Source organism: Orbicella franksi, chromosome 13 (assembly GCF_964199315.1).
Source record: "Orbicella franksi chromosome 13, jaOrbFran1.1, whole genome shotgun sequence".
NCBI lineage: Eukaryota > Metazoa > Cnidaria > Anthozoa > Scleractinia > Merulinidae > Orbicella > Orbicella franksi.
Window position 1 is genome coordinate 21415268 of NC_138157.1, and position 13902 is coordinate 21429169.

Here is a 13902-nt window from a genome sequence, read left to right on the forward strand (position 1 = left end):
TATTGCCGCAGACTCCGCCGCCACCAATTAATTTCATCAGCCGATGAGTTGACTGTGGGATATAACTTCGGTCAAGTAAAGATCTCTACCTTCAATACTTCTCGTTGAAACGCTCCTCAGTTGTGTTACTCGATAGCATTGTGTATTAAGTTTCACGTGGTTTTATTGTTAACACCAACGCTGACAACAGAATAAGAACGCTCTCTTCCGTGACTCGACGTGATTATTTGATAATAAGATTAGTTCTTGTTTATCGGTGAAATGAAAATTTCCGTTTTGACTAAGACAAAATCGTTCCTCTTCGACTTTTCAGCAGATATTTCACTTTTATTTTCTATTTAACTCCAGCAGTGAGTAAGAAAGAATACACATCTTTCTTATATTTTCTTGGAAACAAAGGTACATTGATGCACACATTGGTAAGGAAAACAAAAGTGTCAAGTTACAAACGTTGGCGTGAAAAGTACAAATTGTCACATTTGCTGCAATGACTTTAAAACCGTCTTGACAAACGGTAATTGGAAGGTATTTTTGGGCAAAACACATACATAAAACACACACACTGCTAAGATTATGTCTTATCAAGTTTTTGTCCACTCATATTCTGCAAAGGGGAAAAGGCCTAGTTGACTACCAAGGGAGAGAACAGCAGGAGTGAGGACCTGTGTGACTACTATATCAGAGCCGGAAATTACACTCTGTACCATCTGAGATTGTCTCACTAGTTTGTTTAGAAATGCTGCAGTGGTGGTCTGAATTTCGCTCAAATTTTGCGACGGATTCTTAAGCTTTTGACCCTATAATTTGGAATAACTGTAATATAAAGATAGACGGCAAACCGATCTGTTATCAAAATTATATGAATGTTGGGGTAATTTTTATTAGCGATTTACTGTATTCTCGGAACAATGTTGAATCCTTTAACATAGCAAAGGACAAGGGACTAATAGGCTCAAATTACTTGACGTGGTCTGCTGTTCGTTGCTCTGTGCCAAAGCATTTAAGGAATCTCATCGTCGATAGAAACGTTTTAAATACACCCGAGTTAAAATTTGATAACAAAGATTTTGATCCTCTCCCGAGCAAGAGTGGAAACTTTTATGCTTTTCTCATTCAAGAAAAAGCTAAACATTCAAGAGGTTTCTATAAACTAATGTCAGATTTTAACGAAAGTAAAGAAGAGACTCGAAAAGTGTTTGTACTGGCAAAATCAGTTGTTCTTGAAACATTTGTACAAATTTTTCAGATCAAAATTTTAAACGACATTTTGGTTTTGAATACCTGATTAGCAAAAATCAGAAGGATTCAAAGTGATCTTTGTACGTTTTGTTAAACCTCTCGAGAAACATTGGAACATTTCTTTTATCGATGCTCCTTCTCAATAGAATTTTGGACTAAATTTGAAAACTTTTGGTTGACAATAGTAGAATAGTACGCTCTTGGGGGGCCCTAACCAATCAGGAGCCAGCAAAAAATGACGTGCCGGTCTCTCGACCAATCAGATTGCAGCATTTGCTGACGAATTAAAAAGTGAGCGTGGTTTGAAAAAATTGATGACGTCACAGCTCAGGTGATGTCCAAATAAGGACCGTTGTCATCAGCGATAGTGGTGAGTGGTGATTAAAAGTTTTGAGGGGTGCCGTAGGCGTCAGCGGCTCGCGCGCGCCAAGGTCAATGTTTTTGAGGGGTACGTAGCGCGTAAAAGATCAGGGTTGTGCGCGTGCGCTAAAAAGGTCTCAATTGACACAATTTAAATGTGAATAAATGTCTTTTAATTATAAAGTAACAAATGTTTTTACGTTTGAGAAACGTCGGATCATTGTCCGTTGATCAAAATGTGAATAAATTTGGTTTTTACTATTGATCAGTTCGTGGCGGAACTACAACAGCTCCATCAGGGTCTCCACGTTGTCCATGTCGGCATCGTCTAATTCGGTCGGTCGGTTCCACTGGTAACCGTAAGGGTAGGACTGGAAGGTCTGGCGATCGACGACGCGTTTATCAAAGACCAGTCCGTACTGTTTGGTGCGGGGTCCCACTCGGATCTGTTTGCTGGCGGAATCACGAGTGAAGAAGGTGGGGTTGACGACGGGAATGTTCCTTCGTTGGTCGAGCGGATTGGCCAACTCTTCCGGTAGGTTTTCTTTCATGACGTCATAGTTGAGTTGTTGGGAGCCGCGTGCATTGAGAGTGAACCCTCGCACTTTGCAGCAGACTTGCCGAGTTTGGTCTTGTAGCCGTAATTTTTGGGTCCGGCCGAAGTGAAGTCGACGATGTAATCGTCAGCGTCCAGCTCGTTGGTCATGTCGCCCAGGTAGTCGCCTAGGGGAATGTCGGTTTGACCGGGTTTGTGGGAGTAGACGACGGAATCGATGTCGAAGTACAGCACTTGTTGCTTCAGTTGGTCGAGATACGAATAGAGCTTGAGACGGGCCCAGCAGGTGGTGAAGGCGGCCACGAAGATGTTGACGCGCCCGTTATCGATTTGGTTGTCGCGCAGGTCTAGGTAATCTATTTCGAGCACGTCGTCGGAGCAGATCCGGATGGCTCGGATGTCGTGAAAGCTGTTGGATACCAAACCGAAGAGTTCAGCAGGCGATGTGGCGGTTTCGGTGTGTTTCTTGTGGAGGTTTTCTCCGAACTTGCCCCAGAAGGAGTTGAGCATGAGTTTGGCCGTGGCTTTCCGGCCGGGATTTTTCTGGATCATGGCGGTGTCGAGGGAGATGCCTTCTCGTTCTTTGTATTGGCGCACGTAGCGTAATTTGTCGTCGGGGGTGAGGCACCAGCCGGGGTACCCGGTGGATTCTTGTTTGATTTTTAGCCAGGTGTTGACGTAGTCGGCAAAGAGACCCTTGCGTCTTTGCTTTGGGAGAAAATTCCACGCCTCGTGAATGTGCAGGACGATGTACCCCTGTCGAACCGCTTCTTGAATTTCGGGCGTGCACCAAGTCCCGCGCAAGGCGCGCTGAGTCTCCGTGTGCGAGCACCGCCACGATTTGTCCCGCTGAGGAAGCGGCATTTGGTCTTGGACGCAGGAGCGGCACAGAGGAAAGGTGAGTTTACCGGCCTGGCGATGCGGCAGCACGGGATGGCAAAGGTGTGGAGGTGGAAGGATGTCGATGCAGGCCATGCCGAAGCAGTGGTGGATGTCTTGGTCGGTGGGGTTGGTGAGGATCTCGGGATGTCTAACGGGGTATTCGCAAGTCTTATTGACCCACGGGTACAGGGAAGTCACGTCCACGTATTTGATTTGTTCGCCCTGGCTCTGGTCGACGGAGTGGTGAAGACGCACGGCGTTGGTTCTGCCACCGAAGAAGGCATTGCGCGGTTCTAGGGGGTCCACTTTCTGGTAGGTGGCCAAGAATCGTTGGAGGGCCTCGTTGGTCTTGACCTCCTGATCCCAATCGCACTCCCACACGATCTTGAGATGGTAGCTGTGCTGCTTGAAAAGGGTCTGTTTCTTGAGCGTGTGCTCGTAGAATTCTTCTAGGATGCGATCGGTGTGGCAGTTGGGATATCTGTCGCGTTGGCGGGGGAAACAGCGAGAACACCCGTGCCAGAGACAGCCGTGGAATTCGTACACGGTGTTGTTGTGTACATCCAGGCCGTCTACCAGGACCTTTGCCACTCGTTGCTCGCCCCCATTGCCGGCGTGCTTGATGTGGTCTGCACGAGGCTCGTCGTGGTTGGGGCTGTCACGACGAAGAAGGTGTTCCTGCCATGCTAGCCACTTGAAGGCCTTGGCGGACTGGTTGGATCGAGCCCCGTGCCAGCCGCGAGGAGGTTCGGAGGCGATGGTGTCGGGAGTGAGTAGTTTCTTGCGCCAGAACCGGTGGCACGAAGAGGCGACCGTGTAGCATTTTTTCCATGGGGTCAAAGCCGGCCTTTTGCTTGAACTGCTGTCGGAATTTCTGGCAGCCCGCTTTGAGGAGCTTGACGTCGCTGATGCAGTAAGCCTCCATGTCCCTTTTCGGATTGAAGGTGTAGTGGTTGTGGACCTTGTCGGCATACCAGCGCTCGAATTCGGATTTTTTTTCTTGGCAGACATACCGTCTGGATCGTAGCTGGAGGCTGGAGGCATGGGTCCCCGGTACTCTTGGTTTTCTAGGGTGTTGAAGAGATGAGGGAAGAAATCTTTGGTCAATTCTTGGATGCCGAACCTGGCGGGAAAGTTGGCCAGCGGCATGGGAAGAAAGCAGAGCGAGTCCTTGAAGGTGAGGCGATCCGTCTTGAAGGAGAGGATTTTGGTACCGAGGGTGATCTGGTTGGTAACTTCTCGGTGATGATGGTAACAGTAGTCAAGGAGAAACATGCCGTCGTAGCCCTTGAGGTTGTGGAAGATGACGATGACGTCCCAATCGTCGCCGTCTTGGTCCATGGCTATTTCCTCTAGCCAGTAGAAGAATTGGGTGGTGCAGTCGGGTCCGTAAAAGAACACTTCTTGGTCCTCTTCGTCCGTCTCGGCGCAGTGGAGGATGGGAGATTGCACTCCCTCCTGGTCCACGGTGGCTTCGTAATCGGCGTAGACCTGGAGAGGAGGATCTCTGTCTACCCGGACACGACGATCGGGAACGTCCGCCGAGGGTTCACTGAACGGACGGCCATTGACCTGGTCGCGATGGACCCTCTTGGTTTTGGGTTGCTCTTCTTTTTCGGGGATGCATTGGATGAAGCATTGGTGACTGGACAGCATGACCGGTTTGCCGCAGATGCGGCACTCGCCCCGTCCGCACACGTGTTGTGGAGCACGACGATTGCCACCGCGACGCACTTTATGGTCTAGTTGGTAGACGTGACAACAGTCTGGGCACTTTTTGTGGGTGTCGCAGATGGATTTGATGTTCGGGCCCCGTAGTAGCAGGTGGGAGATGAAGCATTGGTGTCTGAAGAAGGCACGATGGCAGAGGGTGCATGGTTTAGATGGACGCGGAAACTTTTCGGTCTTTTTGGCTTCGATGTAATCGGGGCAGTCCTTTCTTTTGCAGGCGGGGCACCATTTGCAATTGAAGGGATGATGTTTAATGTCGTCGTGGTCGTAGCCGCGGTTGCATTCGTGGCAAAACTACCATTTGTTGAGGAACCCGCCGAAGGAATTGCAGCCGTCGTAGTGGCCGTCCTCCTTGATGAGAAGAATGCGCTTGTCCGAGTCTACGGTTCCCGCGTAAATAATCATGTGCGGTGGGTCGATGGACAGGACCTTGATCTGGTACCCGGGTAGCGCCGCCTGGAACATGTCAAGTTCTTTTAGGCCGCAAGGTCCTTCGGGGACGTTAGCCAAGCGATGGAGTTCCTTGGCACGGTTGGTTTGAATGGGACGACCTCGCAGCATGTTTTTGTAATCTGCATCTGTCGATCCCCCGTCGACTCTGGCCTTCATGGTGACGATGGCGCGCGCGCAGCAGAGTTGGTCTTTCTTTTGGATGGTCACGCGCGACCGTTTGACGATGCCCCGGACGGCCGCTTTGCTGGGTCGGTATCGCTTGCCGTGACCACTACCGGGTCCGGGAGTCTAGATGAAGGTGGTCTCCATGGTGAAGGTGTCATCCGGGGTGAAGTCCTGGTTGGAGTTGAGCTTGGCCGCGAGAGATTGGAGATAAGTGTCCAGTCTTTGGCTGCCTTCTTGGAATTTGCGCACGCTGAAGGTGGCGGATTGGAAGGCGTGCGTGAAGGCGCTGGACTGCATGGTGAAATGGACGGTGGAATGGGGAGTCAGGCTGGGATCCTGGTCGATTTGTCGCTGGATGGATCGTTGCAGTGCGCTGGTCAGTTCTTGGCCTAGGTTGTCCCTGGCAGTCACGTCTCGGTGTTGTTTGAGAGTGGCTTCGTATCGACGTTTGTTCACGTGTCTCCAGTTGCGTGGGGCGCTTACGGGTCGCAGTTCAAAGTCTAGGGGATGGGTGGTGGCGCCGCCGCCATATTGAGTGTCGTCATCATCCGAGAAGGCTTGGTCGTGTGACTTTTTACTGTTTTCGTTTAAGATCTGGTCGATGGCCGGATCGAAGATTCAGTCATCGTCGTCATCGAAGATCCATTCGTCGTCGTCGCGGACTCGGTCCAGAGAACGAGTGCGACGTGGAACGTTGAGTCTGGGCGTGGGCACTGGGGAGAGTGACCGACTTCGTCTTGGAGTCTGCAAAGACATGAGGACACACTGATTGAGGACGCGTACAATGCTTTTGTATGAGGTCAAACACAAAAGTTTTTATTGGCTAATAACACATCCAATCATACGTCAGCGGAGAACGATTTGTTTTTTCTCGTCTACATTATTCAAGGCATCTTTAGGGGCCCATTAACCCATTCATGCACGCGCGCGTTGCTAAGAAGGTGAAATTTCAATTCTGGTCACTTACGTCAGCCTGAGCGCGTAAAATAATAACTCAAAAGCTTGCAAATTCGCATACATTTTAGGTGTTTTTTCTTTGTGTTTCGCAAAATGCAAAGTAAAAAAAAGTACAAGCAAAGACAAAATAAGAGAAAGACAGAAAAACAAGAGCAATAGAAAGAGAAAAACTAACTCCGTGTGGCTTTGTTTGATCTTACCGAAGTGCGCTGGTAGTGTAAATTGCACACGCGCTGATAGGGTAACTTCCAATAGATATCGGGCGCACGTCCAGGTTCTTTTAAATGCTAACGGAAACGCGGTTTTTCATTAAATTACGTTATTAATTCTATGAGACCATATCCCCAGGCTTTCTTTAATCTTGCATAATCCACAATTTCGTCATGAAGTTTGTCCAATAGTTCCTTTTCTTATCAATAATATGTTGCGAAAAGGCTAGTGAAATCGCATAACACTTAAACCTTTTTATTCCTACATGACCACGTCCCCAGGCTTTCTTCAGTTTGGCGTGAACTAAAATCTCTTTGAGGAGCCTTCTTAACAAGGTGTTTCCTCTGCTGTCAATGATATGTTGCGAGATGGCTAGGAAAATCACAAAACACTGTATTTCTGCGGGTAACCAATCCGAGTGACTCTATGAAAAAAGGCGCGACCAGATTTCAGTCAAACAAATGGCTACGAAGTGACTTTGCAACACGTTAAACTATCAGTACTTACGACTTCGTACAGGTCCATAGGGCGATTCATCTCAGCGTCGGTCAGCTCAGCCATGATCAGCGCGCGTGGTAAGTAAAACGATTTTTAGGCCGCTCCTTTTACACGCGAGCTTGAAAAGTGATTGGTGCGCCCAGTTTTGAGGAGATACAGCGCGCGCCCAGGTCAGGTTGCATTTTGAGGGGTGCCGTTGTCATCAGCGATAGTGGTGAGTGGTGATTAAAAGTTTTGAGGGGTGCTGTAGGCGTCAGTTGCTCGCGCGCGCCAAGGTCAATGTTTTTGAGGGGTGCCGTAGGCGTCAGCGGCTCGCGCGCGCGCCAAGGTCAGGTTGATGTCTGCGCGCGCTAGGGTTAAGTTGCTTTCTGCGCGCGCTAGGGTTAGATCGATTTCTGCGCGCGCCTAGGACGGGTTGATTTCTGCGCGCGCCAAGGTCAGGTTGATTTCTGCGCGCGCGCCAGGGTTAGGTTGATTTCTGCGCGCGTAAACCCAAAGTCTACTTAAATGGCACACGTCCGGGGCTGTGAGTGGGATTAGCATAAAGCGAAGGCGTTCGTGGCAGACTTAGGTTGTTATTCGTGTCTTCCACAGTGGTATGATGTGTGAGTTACGAAAAAAATAACCAGACCTTTTTATTCTGAACAACAAGTTTAATGTTTTTTTTCAAATAAAAAAAACTTTCACAACTTCCAACGTTTCTTAGCTTGCATGATTCTCTTAACAATGCGTTCTGTCATGGTTTTACGTCCGGGCAAATTATCGATGCCTTTGATCATCTTGGCGTCGGCTTTCCATTTGTGCTGTAAGTTCTTGGCCCTGGAATAGTCAATGTCGTGTTGTTTGGCCAGACGGTCCAGACGATTGATCCCGGGGTCTCCTCGCGCTAAACGTTTCTTCAATTTGGTCCCAGGTCCCATGTACTGATAACCGGGCCAATGAAACTCGATCCCAGTCTTGCTCAACCATTTCTGGATGTCGATTCCGTAGCCTCGTTGACGTCGGGTACTTCTTCTCCTCCCAAGTGGGAGTGCTTTTTTTTCTTTTTATTCACTGTCATAGCCTAGTCCCCGTCTCCAAGACTCTTCAAAATCTTCCCACCCTTCTTGTAACTTTTCCGCCTCTGTCGGCTTGGCCTTTTTGTACTTTTTTGCCTTGCCTTTGGGACTGTAACCACCGTCGTCGTCGTAGTCAATACCGAGTGAACTCAGTATCTTTTTGGTTCCTGCAGATAATGGTGGTTTTTTCTCACTCCCCTTTGTACTTGTGGATGGTTTCTCCTTTTTACTGGTGGATGGGTTGGGTGGAATGGGAGGTTTGGGCGTTTTCAGCGGCTTTTTAAGACCTGACGTGGAGGGTTTGGGAGTTTTCAGCTCCTTTTTAAGACCTGTAGTGGAAAGTGGTTCTTGTTTGATGACAACGGGGGCTGGCGGTTGTTTGTTGACTCCCTCGATGATCTGTTTCAACAGATTTTCGACGGGTGCGTCGGCCATGCCTTCGGGTTGTGTCGTGCCTTGGTACGAGATAGGACCGCGTGTGCCTGTCCGTATACGTTTCACCAGTTTAGTTTCTTCACTGGCAATGGGTTTGGTCATCTTGACGGCCATGCTGTCGGGGATACGACTGTCTTTCAAAATGAGATGTTCTTCGGCGGCCAAACGTCCCGCTTTGTTCAACAAGGCACTCTGGGTAATCTGACCCTTGTAATAATCTTGCAATCGATTGAATTCTTGGACGGGTACCATCATGACTTCGTCCATCCCTAACTCAAGGTGGTATTGGAGAAATCGGACACTTGTCTCAAGGCCGTCTTGTAACAGTCTTGCCAGTATCGTATGGCTTCCTCTTTCTTTTCCAGCTTCAGTTGAAGACTTTGGACGGTTTGCTTGCCTTGACCGCACTCCGTGCACAGCTCTATGCATCCAGCGGTTGGAGTGGTATCTCGCTTCGTTTGACAGGTTTCACAAAACTCACCGTATTTTAAAGCCATATGCTCTTGATACAGGGCGTGGTACCTACGATTCCAGTACTCGGACGAATCTTTCCATTGGGCTTGGCGTCGATTGGCGTCTTGTAACAACTGGACGAGTCTGGGGATGGTGTTGAACTCTTCTTCTTTTGGGCGGGGTGGGAAATTGGGTACGACGTCGATACCCTCGAGCGGGTAACCGTCTTTGTCGCGTCCTTTTACCGTACACGACATGCTCGAAAACCACCGCGTAATCCGCTCCAGAATCCGCTTCCGTTCTGCTGTAGGAGATGCTGCCTTCGACACTTGAGGGAGTTTCTGCGTTTACTCAACTCTAGCAATACGTTTTTATGCCTTTTCAGTTTCCCATAAGTCACTGCGTCGATGGGGATCCTCCTTTTCAGCAAATTGAGAACCATCATCGCTGACAGCATTGATCTGATCTTTGTTGGGGTGTTGCAACAATTCTTGACGTTTACGTCGATTGGCTTCTTTCAGAGCGCTCTCCAAGAAATGACGTTGTCGCCGTAACCGCTTCATTGTTCGCGTCTGCGTCCGAGTGGATTGACATACTCTTTTTATAACAGGGTTACATGATGCAGCAACCCCTGTTTCTTTTTGCGTAACCTTTGTCGACGGCCCAACTGCCTAAACTCTTACTGCCTCCTCGTCTCTTATACTCTTGGTACTCAGGTTTGTAACCAGCCACTTTACGTTTGGCCTTTTGATGATCGACCGGTTTCTTGACGGCATTTATCATGTCCTTAGTGACTTTGAATCCCTGCTTGAAGTCCACGAAGAAGGGAGCGGTGCCTCCCTTTTGAGACTTTCTTCTTTTTCTCTTCGTTTTAGGCATCCTTCCAACTGTCTTCTCTCTCTTTTGACCAACTCTTACAACGGGTCACCACTTTTGTCTGCTCTGAGTGGATGGTCACAGGTTTTTATCACCACTTAGTATTTTGAAAAAGTCCGTCAACGGAACTCCCTGTACTGGTCCCAATTTCCTTGAAGCTCGTTTTACTCTCTTGGATTTTGCTAGATTTCTCATGGCTTTGTTGAAACCTTTGTAATAAAGATATCCAACCATTCCACCTTTCTGTGTCCTTCGTCGACGTTGCCTCAACCGCTTCATCGTTGACATCTACTCTGAGTGGATTGACATCCTCCTTTTATGGTTTCCTTCTTGCCATTTCCATGTAGATAGGACCCCATAAACCAAATGATGGAATCATATCTCTTTGATATTGTCGTTTGGCTCTTTGGAATTTTTTGTAACCTTGGGCTACTTGTTTAAATCTTCTTTTGAGAATCGCGGCTTCTTCTGGAGTTAGACCTCTACCTCTTTGTTTCCTCTTCCTACGAGCTTGCATGGTGTCGAATGAGTGGTGATTACGTCAATCCTCGTACTTTTATGTCCTTTTCACATGATGGAGCATCTGAACGATTCCCCAGCACTATTCCACTTTTCGCCTCTTCTCATTTGTTCCAACATCTTTTTGGTATGTTTCGCTTCTTGTTTGGCTCTCAAGCTTCCGATACCTTTGGTGATACCCCAAGCCGTCTTGAGTAAACCTGCCACCACAGTAGTAACAGCACCTCCCTTTTGGGACTTTCTTCTTTTGGTGGTTTTACGTCTCTTGGCACGCGACGACGCTTTCTTTCCCCTTGACGTCTTAGGCATGATGATTCTAATGAGGACTCGCATGCTTTTCCCCTGATTTTATATTTTCATATGGGAACGTGATGAAACTGTTTTTCGTAAGTAGGAGGTGTGAAAATCCATCACGACATCGTCTAACGTTTGCATCTTGGTCTCATCCCAGTAAGAGCTAGAGCATCTGCATAGATACAGGAAGAAGGGGAACCACTTGACTTCACTCCTTACCATCTTTTTTATCGTCGTTTCTTGCGTTTTTTCACCAGTTTTCGGACCCCGTAGCCAACGCCTGCCCCAGCGGCACCCATGGCAGCCCCAGTTCCAGCTCGGATTCCGGTTTTCACGGCACGTTTGCTCAAAGCTTTGACCAACCCCAACACGGCCCCTTTACCGATGGGAGCTAGTGTAGACAAGGCACTCACAAGATCTACACCACGTTGAACAGGTGATATGATGTCAAGGAAACCTTCTCCTCGTTGCTGTCTCTTTCTCTGACGACGTCTCCTCATGATGGTCCTCATCTTCTCAGTTACGTACACTGGTCGAATTGCGTGTCACGGTAGAACGTTGTCCGTTTTTATAGGTGGTCGTGATCGTGTTGGTGGTCGTGATACCGGCAATGCGACGACCCACCACCGTTTGTTGTTGTTGTCGCAAAATCTCTTCCAGTTTTTGCTGCATCTGGGCTTGGTTGAGATTACGGTCTCCTCGACCCGGTTGTTTGACCAAAGGTGTCGTACCCACTCCCATCGTGACGTTGGTGCGTGGTGCGCCCGTGCTGGCTGTACCTACCCCGATCGTGGGACCTGCAGCTACTGCCACGGGTGGTGGTGGCGCCATCCTTGGACTTCTGCGTACACCCACGGTTGGAGATGGTGACAGAGCTCTATATTCATCGCCTGATGCCATCTCTTGCTACTTATTCTCTCTTGCTACTTTCTGCTTGGCCAGCACTTCTTGGGTATGAACCAAACTCTCGAAACCTTCACCGTTATATGATTTCACGATGGATCGTACTTGACGATGACTCACACATTGTGTGACACGTTTCATCGGCTCGTAGTCCATTTCATCGGGATTCATCACGTAATAAATTTTCACATAGGCGAATGAACAACGGAAACCAAGACGACTCGCTCCTCAACATGCTGCTCTCTTGGCCAACACCTCTTGGGTATGAATCAAATTCTCGAAATCCTCGTCGTTATAGGCTTTTACGATGGACCGCACTTGACGATAACTCGAACAGAGACAGATTTGTTTCACCGTCTCGTAATCCTCTTGAAAGGAATACATGCGACGTAGCATGGCTATGTAACGGAGAATAAACCTAGGGAACCACTCGGCTTCACTCCTCAACATGGTGGTAGCGCGAACTGATGGCATCCTACGAATCCTTCGTCTTTTAACACACGGCCGGGGACTCGTTGATCGTCTAGACTGGCTGGATGAAGATCCAATAGCATGTAACCGTAAGGGCGATCGGTGACCTTTCGACACGTGTCCAACACCTCCGGCCATCGCGTGGGAAACGATTGCAGTAATAGACTTCGTATACCCAATTGATCCCGAGGGTTCTTGAAGGCCACGATGTAATGGGCGTTGCGGGAAATGGTCTTGGCGAATTTTCCGTTGGGGAATAGATCCTGACACAAGTAAATCACCGTGATGTTCCGATGATGAGAATGTTTGGTGAAGAGATCTAACACGCGCTTGTGGTTACCGCCCTCGTCCATCAGGTCGTCCAGGACCAGGACACCCCCTCGTGGGAACCATCGAGGTAGCTGTTCGCTGTCCGGGATGCCTTCGTGAAACTTGACCCCTCCCTTCTTGAGCTCGTCGAAGCCATCTTGCCACGATCCGTAACAGTAATGAATACTCTTCGGGGGTTCTTGGAAAGAGTCGCCGTTCTCCAAGAGAAGTTTGGTGGTAAACACCGTCTTGCCGCAGCCCGACGGACCCGCTATCAACAGACTCGACGGAGTGTGAAATCGAAAGGCTTTGCGTCGTTCCATGTTTCAGACTAACACGCAAAGTGATGTCGGAAGTACTTATCGGTAAGCGTCTGTTTGCATTCTGGCTCGCAGTCGCAGGTAGAAAAGGTCGTGTCGAAGTAAAGTCGGATAGGCTATATCCTTTTCCTGTTCAAGTATGAATCGGACTCGCCGATAACTGTCGCAATCCGCAATGCGTTCCATTACCCTACGATGGGGATGATTCGAGGACAAGTCGAGATACTTGTCTCGACACAGTTTGAGGAGTCGAGGGAACCATCGGACTTCACCACGCAACATCTTTTTTTCAACTGAACACTTTTTTATTCAAACCAGCTTACTTTAACAAACGACGCACTCCTCTAGAGGAACCTCGCGTGTCCTGGTGACACGGGGTTTTACAAATCTTGCGCCAGATCAACTCGTCCACAACCAAACGTTTTAACATCTGTCCTACTCTATGATCGTTCTCTACAAAGTCGTTTCTCTTAAAACGATTCAAAAACGCGTTCATGTCACGACCTTCGGCTCGATCGATCAGGAACATCAAGGCGTAGTCGCCGCAACTTTGACTGAAGAGTGACTGCAAACTCTGGCCGTTGAAAATCTGGCACTTGAAGTGACGGTCCAACCATTCTCGGAGCGGTTCGGCGGTTCCGTACACCTCCAACGGGAGACCGTAACTCTCCAGGATCTCACACTTGTCCTTATCGGCCCACAAAGCGATCCAATGCATGCGAGGTTTATCGGGAGGGTCCGTGTTCACGATGTATGCGGTTGGTCCTTCCCGAGGCAGTGTCTTGGGAAGCCGATCGCAGGGTACCGTTCCGTAAAAGACGCGACAGAGTGTCGGATGCGCTCGGGCCAAATGATCCAATTGTAGATTATTCAGGGCTACTTTCTCCATTGTGTTCACTGGTACACGTCGTAGACGACGACTCGGTTCTCGTTGATCTCCAACAAGTTCTCGAATTCGCCGTACAACAAGATGGTCAGGTTTGCTCCTGGATTAGCTCCAAAATCGATCACCAGACGCAGCTCACCTTCCTGCTTGGGGTTCAACACTGGACTGTCCAAACATCCATTGGCCGTGTTATCAAATACAAACACGTTGCATCTCTTGCCGTGCCCCCAGTCCTCTTTTCTGACCATGTTCCCTTTTCCCCGAAACAAAGCTCCTGAGACTTGGAGGAATCTGTAGTAGCCTCTCTGATCTTTACTGTCCCCATCG

General features: G+C 48.8%; 1 pseudogene; it reads right to left on the bottom strand.

The window, feature by feature from the left end:
• Window positions 1-1697: 1697 nt before the first annotated feature.
• LOC145464975 (uncharacterized) lies at window positions 1698-6319 on the bottom strand (annotated as a pseudogene).
• Between the last annotated feature and the right edge of the window lie 7583 nt (window positions 6320-13902).